This window comes from Mus caroli, chromosome X (assembly GCF_900094665.2).
Source record: "Mus caroli chromosome X, CAROLI_EIJ_v1.1, whole genome shotgun sequence".
NCBI classification, from domain to species: domain Eukaryota; kingdom Metazoa; phylum Chordata; class Mammalia; order Rodentia; family Muridae; genus Mus; species Mus caroli.
In genome coordinates, this window is record NC_034589.1 from 99,182,713 (window position 1) to 99,192,348 (window position 9,636).

The 9,636-nt window shown below is 42.5% G+C and overlaps 1 long non-coding RNA gene across 4 annotated transcripts in view; it reads right to left on the minus strand.

Annotated features, from left to right (window-relative positions):
- The window catches only part of LOC110287359, a 24,736-nt gene extending 16,690 nt beyond the window's left edge, over window positions 1-8,046 (minus strand). For 2 of the 4 annotated variants that reach the window (XR_002377202.2, XR_003835731.1), the window contains exons 1-4: window positions 7,939-8,045; window positions 7,551-7,615; window positions 6,430-6,594; window positions 4,718-4,836 (exon numbers count right to left, since the gene is read on the minus strand). This is a non-coding gene — a long non-coding RNA (uncharacterized LOC110287359). Of the gene's footprint in view, window positions 1-4,717; window positions 4,837-6,429; window positions 6,595-7,550; window positions 7,616-7,938 lie in introns of all 4 variants that reach the window. The other 2 variants (XR_003835732.1, XR_002377203.2) reach the window with 2 other exon arrangements.
- Window positions 8,047-9,636: the final 1,590 nt, after the last annotated feature.

Sequence of the window (9,636 nt, forward strand, 5' to 3'; positions counted from 1 at the left end):
ANNNCNNNAGACACTCTTTTTCTACATACAAGACTCATGGGATTCCAGGTGGGAAACCGGAGTTGTCAGTAAACTCTACCGTAAAAATCATCCCAGGTCCCCAGTAAGTACCATCCATATCCAGAGAAAATATGTCTCAATCGCCCAACCTCAGGATACAGAAAAAGCAGGAGAGACAATCAAGCACTCCTCTGCAGCCCTTACCTCTTTGACATCACCCCTCATAAATGGCACTAACTTGTCATTTCACCTTTTGCTTCAGACCTTGACCTTGGCCTACCAACTCCTTAATGTCACCAGGCCTGGTTGCTTTAAAGATTGCTGGTTATGCGTACCCCCTGGAACTAACTCACAATTGTCACTTACAGCCTCTCCAGTGATACTGCCAAGTAACCTCACCTCACACTTTGTCAGCTGCCCTGACTCCGATGTTGCCATGCCTCCATACCTTACCTCTCTATCCCTCTCTTTGGAGTGACAAACTGTTTTAAGACCTCCGGGACTCGTTCTGTAGGAACACTAAGCTCCCTAGACTGAAATAGAACCATAACCCTTGATATATCTGGTTCATCTCTGCCACAATGCCCTGCAGTCTGGAACATGTCAATTCTTTGTAGCACTCAGGCCTATCATCGCCTACCNGCNAGCTGGTCAGGAGTCTGCACATTGGTACTCCTTTTCCCTGCACTGGGAGTAATCCAGGGGAATGAGCCCCTGCCAATCCCAGTTGTAGATATGATAGCTGCTCAACATAAGAGGCCAGTTCAGGTAGTGCCACTTTTGGTCGCTATGGGAATAGCCATAGGTGCTGGTACTGGAACTGCAGGGATAACAACTTCTATGACCCTATATAATACATTCACTTCCCAGTTTAAAAGCAATCTTCAAGAAATGACTGAAACTGTGCTTATTATCCAGAAACATCGATTCTTTGCAGCCGTGGTGCTTCAGAACCGACAGGGGCTAGATGTCCTGACAGCTAAAGAAGATGGTCTTTGCCTGTTCCTCCAAGAAGAGTGCTGTTTCTACAACAACCAATCTGGGATAGTGAGAAATAAAATCCAGGAGCTACAGTCAGACATCAAGAACTTCAGAGATCATGAGACCTACAGTTTTGGGATTTTCGAAAACCCTATATGGAAGTGGATACTCCCTTTTGTAACACCTTTCCTAGTCATCTTCCTGGCGTTATTATTTGCTTCTTGCCTCATTAATCTTGTTTCTACATTCCTTCAACAACAAATACAAAAAATTTCTAACCAAATCAGCTCCTGTTACAGGATTACCAGCCGCTGCCCACAGAAGAGCCGTTGTCCACAGAAGAAGCTGATGTCAATGTTTACCAAGTGGACCCTGACAGTGAAAGCCAGCTACACCCCAAAATGAGTGACGCCCCTAGACAGCAGGAATTAGCATAAGAGACACAACGCCCTTGTTCCCTTTTCACCATCAGTGTCCCCCTCCCATTTTTCTTTCCTTCTCTTTATAATAACAAGAAGGGAAGTATGTTGGCATCAGGACATCCCAAACCTATGACATCTCATAGGCAACAGCGCAACCTGCAGACCGGTTNCCAAGACAACAGGCACCATATTCCCAGCATTCACTCGGCTCACCTCCCACCTTTACCTGTGTTACGTCATTTTCCATATAAATAAGGAGAATGCCCCTTCCTCACTCTCTCTCCCCCTCTTCTCTTTCTGCCACTACCTTGTCTCTCCCTTCCAATAAAACCTCTCCCACGTGGAAATGCTTTGGCCTAGTGTGCTGCTGAGATGCGACCTGCTATTCTAATACATCAGTACCCAAAATCATAGACAGACTTACAGGCAAGTGTAAGGGGCCCTGTTGTTTTTAAGTCAAGGCAGAGGCAATCATTAGCTTTGACTCTATGTTTGTTTTTTCTCAAAGTTCTAGGGATTGAACCCAGACACCTATACATGCTGGCAGCATAGGTGTTTAACAGAAGTACTAAGTACTCCAAATTCTGGGTCATCAGGGTGGATAAGAGAAGGACAAAGCAGGGAAAGAATTAGGAAACAATTCTTATAACCCAGACACTGATGGTGGCTTGGCAGTGAAGTCATTCATCTAACGCCACAACTATTTGACAGAACTCACAAGATTTCTTGAAAGATGAAAAATGAGGGGGGGGGGAGAAAAAAGCAAAGTCATTCTCAGTCTGTGACATGAATGACTAAAAGAACAGTAGTTGCTATTACCTGCCACGGAGAATTGTGAATATGACCGTTTATATGAAAGCTATACACGTTCAATTTGAAACCTGGGTAGAGTCTTAGGCAATTTTATCAATGAGTCAGCGAAGAGAAGGGAGAGGTTCATTAGTCAGCTTTCTGTAAAAAATACCTAAGATAAATAACCACAAAGGAGGAAGAGTTTGTTCTGGCTCGGTTTCAGAGGTTTCAACGGGCACTGACCCTGTTGATTTGGGTTTATAGTGACATGGCAGGCGTACATGGGCAGGAGGCCTGTTTCACCCACGGCAGTCAAGAAGCAGGAGGTCACTATCACTTTCAAAGGCATGTCCAACATGGCATACCATCCTTCTTCCTAGCCTAATAGTCCTAATAGTTCCACCCTCACAGCCTCCCAGTAGCGGCACAGCAGAACACAAAGTAGTCCATGCATGGGTCTTCAGAAGTGACTTAATTCAAATTATGACCAGGATGGACATAATGTAAGACATTTGAAGAAATAACATCATTCGTGAGATAGTAATGTGGGAAGGGACAGAAGCATGACAGAGAGTGAACAGCTTGAAGATATGGATGAAAACCTAGGAAGATGTTCTCAGGCTATGCAACTCATTCAAAACCTGTGCTTTTGTTGTCTTTCTACCCCTGAATGCGGGTTAGATGTTGCTGAAGAAAGTGGCATGTATCAATGTGCAGGAAGCAGTAAGTTCCCCTTTATGCTTTCCCTTTTGGTCATGCTGAAGAGCCCCAAACAGGCCTACCGGACATAACCCACTAAGACTTGGAGCTTATAACACGAGAAAGCTTCCAGAAATGTTACTTGGAGCAAGAAAAGTGAAACCAGTAAGACTTACTACCGTTCATAATCTTCAAATAGGGACTCGCTAACTGGCCTACTTAGTCCAAACTGCCATATGGATACCTACAGGTCCTATAAAATGTTTCAGTCTCCATTCTGATGCTATTAGGAACTAAAAGCCATGCTACTTCAAGAAAAGGAAAGAAGCCTCTATTGCTAGCCCAAGTAAATCCAATACTTGAGGTTAACATGCATAAACCAAAATGTTTTCTAAATGTATTTAAGGGAAAAAAAAAATCTCTCTGCAGGACACACATCTATGTACCTACATACACATAGGTGTGTATAAATATGTATAGATTCTTCCAGATGAAGGTTCACCTTCACAATACTTTTCTTGTAAGTTTCATGACAGCAAAAGACTTCCTGTCCCCAAACTCCATACACTGAGTATCAAACAAATGAAAACTTTAGGAGGGAGATAGGATAATTTGATTCACTATTTAAGGTCCTAAGGAATTCAAACTTGTGGCTGTACGAACACTGTAACAGTGCCTCCTCCATTAACATACACAAAAGCCAGGCACCTTGGTATATGGAAGGGGAGCTTTCTCCACCAATGTTTGGATCACAGTGATTCCACTGTTTGCCTCTACTCTGTGCTCTAGGCAGTATCTCCTTTCATTCTATCACTGAGCAGATATGCTCGACTTCTCTTTAACCAAAGTTCATTTGGGAGGCAGGTTGGGCCCACAACAATTCTGGGCCCTCCCTTTATAATTCCTGACATCCGAGGGATGACATGTGGATGGTTCAGGCTACACTGATATGAACTAAAGTAGATTGCTGCACAATTGGTAAAGAAACTTTATTCGCCTGATGTTAGTGCTGTCCTGGAGGCTTACTGATGAATAAGCTCACACTAGCTCTTTCTGAACTCTGGCTGCCTGGTTCAATTCAGCTGTTCTGGCTCAAACTCCTTTCTAAGCTGACTGATTAAATCTGGCTTCTCTCAGCTTCTCACTGAATTGCTCTGTGCAGCCTCAAACTAATGCTGGCAATCTGTTCTAACTGTCTGACTCCTCCTTATTCTTTGCCTTGAATTGCTCCTGCAGGAACTCATGAAAAACTCAAAGCACTGCCTCTACACTCACTCAACTGAACTGCATCAAACTGACTGAACTGTCCTCCAGGTAGATGTCATTTTCAAATATCGATGTTTCCTACTATAAACTAACTATACTTTCATGGTTTGGGAATGAAGGTATGTACTAAAGGTATGTCTGGATTCCAGCCAGATGAATTAAAGGTGTATAGTCCCTTGCCAGAGCTGTTTAATCCAGCGGCAGCTGGATTAAAGTTGCTTTACACATGGTCCTTCCCTATTGACCTCCATAGATTGTCCTGCTTCTTAGCTACCATTCTTATCAATATGTCACAAAGCAAGAGATCCATGTAGTCGTTAGATCTCAATAAGGACAATTACAATACCTGACAGTTGGTAGGCTACAGCTTGGTGGTAGCTACAAGAACTATATTTTTGGACACTAGTTGCCCTTCATGCTCTACAGAAGCCATCAAGTACCAGGATCTATGAAGTGACTCATCAAAGCACTTTGGTCAGGAGAGCTGGGGCTTCAAGGAGCATCTTATGCTCATATACTACCTAGCCCACAACAAGGATATCCTGTAAGTCACCTACCTCCTCCAGGTGGACATGTAGCTCATCACTGTCTTGACGAAGTTCTGGAACGTCAATGGGGGGCACTGGGATGCCTGGGCAGTCTTTGCATTTAATCTAGTCGTCCTCTGTGCTCCACCCTGCCACAAATCAAGCACAATCTGTCTTCGCCTTGCCCTCATTTGTCATATATATAACAAATACACACCAAGTCACTTACTAGAAAACAAGGAAGTGACAAACAGCATTCCAAACAGAAACTACTTGGCTACTACCCCCTATACACACATTGGGAGAGGCATACCAGACTTATTTATTACCAGTTTGGTAATAAGATCTTCATTTACAGCATGATAATTCCAACATCCCCCCCTCCAAAATACATATTTTAAGTTATTTGAGGTGATTTGCTGGCATATAAGCACGTCATCTCACTCAGGGAGCCAATTCTCAAACTGCTCATTGCCTCTTTTCTTCACCAGGGCCCAGTATTTCCTGAATAAAGCCTAGGAAAAATTTCTACCCAGTGGCCCAAATTAGAATCCTTCCAGTTATCTCCAGCCTCATTCATGTCTGATGGTTCCTTCTACTTCCCTTCTCCTGCATCCTGAATTTCTCTCTATATTATATAACATATAATAGTATACATAACAACATGCGCGCGTGTGCATGCGCACACACACGCACGCGCACACACACACACGCACAGACAGTATGGATAACTAAGAATCCTATAGCCTGTCTGCTTTTAGAAGTCAGGACTTTAGAAGCTAATCCTTCCCATCATCAATAACCATGCTCACCTAAGAAAGCTATAGTCCAATACAGCACAAGGCCTACAGTATGGTCCATGGATCAAACTATGACTCAGACTACGCATGTGAAATATGTTAAGTGCATCAAAGCCTCTGGAAAGTGCAGATTTACTGGTTAGTGAAGAGCTGGGATACTGGTTAGTGGTTTGCAAATTTAATTACATATCAGAATCAACTGAAAAGTACTTAAAACAGTGGCTGGGCCAGAAACCCAGTTTTAATGTAATGAATCTAGGCTTATGGTGTTGTTGGTCTGGAATTCTGCTTGTAGAAACATTGGGTTAGAGATGAAGCTGGACTGAGACCATGCTGTATTTCTTTGTTGTTAAATTGCTTTGGTTTCTTATATTTAAGGCCTTCAGCTATCAGTCTGTCCAGGTCATTTGAATGTGGGAATATGGAGGAAGCCCTTAGCAGGGGTTAGCGTTTCCTTAATTACAAATGGATGCAAGCAGTCAGTAATAATTATGGCTCAAAACACACCATGGCATGACATCTTTCTTCCTCTAAGCAGCTTTTCCCAACTATAAGAAATGTCTGTCCTCAAAAAAATGTACCTACATTATATGCAAAATATAGTCCTAAATCTTAGTATTTAGAACAAAGAAGACAAATTACTCTACAGCCTGTATCTGGAAAAGAGGAAGGTGCTGACTACAGAAAGAACTGCATCCTAGTCAACTACAAGCTGCCATCCAACACAATAGAACAAAAAAAATGCCATTGTCTGCGACCCAAACAGCTTGCTGGGGTGCCCTTAATAGTCCAACTGAAGTCAAGTAATGAGGTGTCTTTAAGCAGGAAATGCAGAAAAATGTCCACACTGTCCTTATATTACAGCAATGTGCCAACCCATATACCATTCTCAACTCCCCCTGAAACCCCAGCTCATGCTTCCCTGCCTACCTGGACATTTACCTTGCCTGAGTCTAGGTACACTTGTTTTGCCAGGAATCCAATTTTCTCAGATCACTTGGTCAAGTGTCCACAGGCATTAGCTTGGACTGTGAAACCTTGAATCTTACCATGGCTTCTTTCTGGAGATCTTTTTGTTTTTATTTCTCCTCATTATGTACTCCAAACCTAGAGAGAGAAACAGGCCAAAGGTGATGCTAGCATACACCTATAGTCTCAGGACATGGGCGAAGGACAGAAAATTCAAGGTTGAAGTCAACCTAAACTACAAGAAACCCTATAAAAGTGAGGGAGAGAGGGCGCGGGGGAGGGGGGAATCCGAGACTGGGAGGGAAAAGATGGAGAGGAGAGAAGAGGGAAGTGAGAGAAGAGGAAGGTGATACAGAATAGGAACGGACCAACAAGCATGAACTGTACCTGAGATAACTGGAAGGGTTCTAATTTTGCCCACAAACAATATGTCTGTGTTTATTTTATTCAATTTACCATGCTGTTGTCACTATTTCACAATGCTGAATCATCACAAGATTCTTTAAAACACCTTCACAGTTACAGTGCAGCAAGGCCCCATCCCAAACTCTTAACCAGAATTAGAACTCCACTAGCATTCACGGATAGCACTGGAGCTTCGCTTGGACCACACTTACCTCACAGCAAAGGATCTAAAAGGATGAGATCCCAGGACCCAGAGAGAATGAAGACAAGGTGGGAAAGCAGAAGAGAAAATGAAAGGGAATCAGGCGTCCCCACCCTCAGGACTCTGGGACTAAGTCAGAGGAAGCCTTTAACTGGAATGCTCAAAGCCCTAACACGCACACATTGTTATCCAAGATCTAGAGCTAGCACTTCTGGATCCACTGAACCCTTCTAGTCCAGCTTTCTAGAACTACTAGAAATGATGCAGTAATCATCTGTACCTGAAGTCTTTTCAAGTCATTAATGCCACCATTTCTAATGTCCTCAATCATCATTTCTAAAGAAAGTAGGGTCTGACCACTCAGTTCAAATAAGGGTACTCCCTGCTGTATATCTTGGCCTGTTTTACTTTCTATTACTCATGTTTATCTGAAATTAAGTCAACCATTTATTTATAGTCTGGCTCCAGATACTAGAATAAACAGTACCTGAGAAGCAAGACGATGTGTCTCTGGTATCCAGGATCTGGCAATTCATGGGCTCAGATGTTTTCCTGAATGAAAGGATAGATGGATGTCTAGACAGGTGTGTGGATTTATGCCCTTAGAATTCCAGTGCTAGATGCCCGCCCCCTCCCGATCCCCGCAACCGCCCCCGAGACAGCCCCAGCCCTGACGAAACAAACTTCCCGCCAAACATCTTTCTGCCCAGAAAACACAGCAGACTGGGTAATTCAGTACAGCCCTGTGCACATGTGCAAATAGGAGAGGGACTGTTCCTTTTTGTGCTAAGGTCGGGAGACTAAGGTCTCCCCCGCTCCCCCCTCATCCCCCACCCCCAGCCCCGGGTTTCATTTCCATCGATAAAGGCAGCCACCTCACACCGGTGCTGGAACAAAATGCTCAGGCCGTACTGTACCGCGGGTGAAGTTCCGAACAAACACGATAAACAAGTCCAGGCTTCCCATCATCCCTGGCATCCTGAACACCGGAACCGCGACTTTAAAACAGCCGGAACTTCCTGCTGCTGCCATGGTTTCCAGACTCTAATTTGAAGAAACTAGGTGTCAATCAATTGCGAATTCACTTCCGGGGCACCCTCCGGAGCTAAACGTTGGGCAATCCTGGTCAGTTGGCTTTAGCCTTCCTTTTACATTTTGTCTCTTTGTACCTTCACTGGTCCCTTCCAGAACAAACAGCCAAAGTCGTGCATAAAAAAACACACTCCCGGACTTTGTTTTTTACTTTATAAAAATAGCCGCTTGATGGCAGCATGATTTCACTGATGCGCCCAGACTCGCTCTTCCCCCGCCCTTTGTGTTTAGAAAAAACACCTCAGTCAAAAAACTACTTCCTTACAGAAATTTGGATCTTTTCTGGCATTTTATAGCCCCAGGTTTTCTTGATTCTAAGCCAATCTAATGACTGGAAAAAAATATTTTTAATGTGTTTGTTTCTTTGATTATTATTTCTTTATTTTGATACTGGCTTACTATATACTTTCTCGGATATGCATTTGGTTTGTTTTTTTTTTTTTTTTTTTTTTTTTTTTTTTTGGACAGAGCAATATCTCCCATAGAGCACATTTTTTATTTTATTTTTTAAAAAAATTACAGCGGCTTATAATAGTAAATAAAAGCATGGAAGTTTAGTTTGTGCTTCTCTTGATAATATGAGACTGCGTACTTTCTAACCATTAGAAATTAACTTTTCACATTTTAGAGGTTGGGAATTATAAAACAAAGGAACGAAATGGTTATGACCTCAGTGCTTTGAGCCTTGTTGCTTGCTATTCCAGAGGAACTGTTTCATCACAAGATGGAAGATGTGTCAAGGAATTCACTCCCCATGCCATGCCTTTTTATAAAAATCGCCTAATGTTGTTTACAAGGGTTCTCCATCAAAACTTCTAAAGCCCATGCCTCCAAGCCTTACCGATTAAGTTCTGTGACCAAAATATTAATACTGTTGTAGCTAACTGCCATAAATTGAACATAAAACTATGTTAGCTGGTGCTCCATACTGCATGAACTTGTATAGAATAACTACAAGAATAACATGAAGTTGTATAGAATAACTATAGTTTTGTTCTCATTTTACAAGTGAGTATGTGTGTGCATATATACAATTATATCTAACATACATAATTTTATATGTACAAGACTGTTTTAAAATAGCATAATTAGGAATCAACTTAATTTATCACATGTTGGAATTAAAAGTATTTGATGTTCTCTAGTTTTTCCTTCCTGAAAAGCAAATCTGTTCACTGGGTGCAAAAACACAGTAGCTGGAGTTCTTGGCTGGCCTCTTAGAATTAATTTTCTTACTTCATGGTAGATTATTAAAAGGCATCTGAAGAGAGACAGAAGATGGAAAGAAAGAGAGGTTTGGTTTGACCTTAGGCAGGACCATGTTTATTCACAGCAAGGGAGTATCTTGTCACCCACATGAGCAATGGTGAAAATGTCTACAGGGGAAAATGGGACTATGGGCTCCTTGTAGGGGCACAGCTGTCCAGATAGGAAGCTCAGAAGAATACTCTTTCAGCAGGAAACTTTCACTTCACACACTG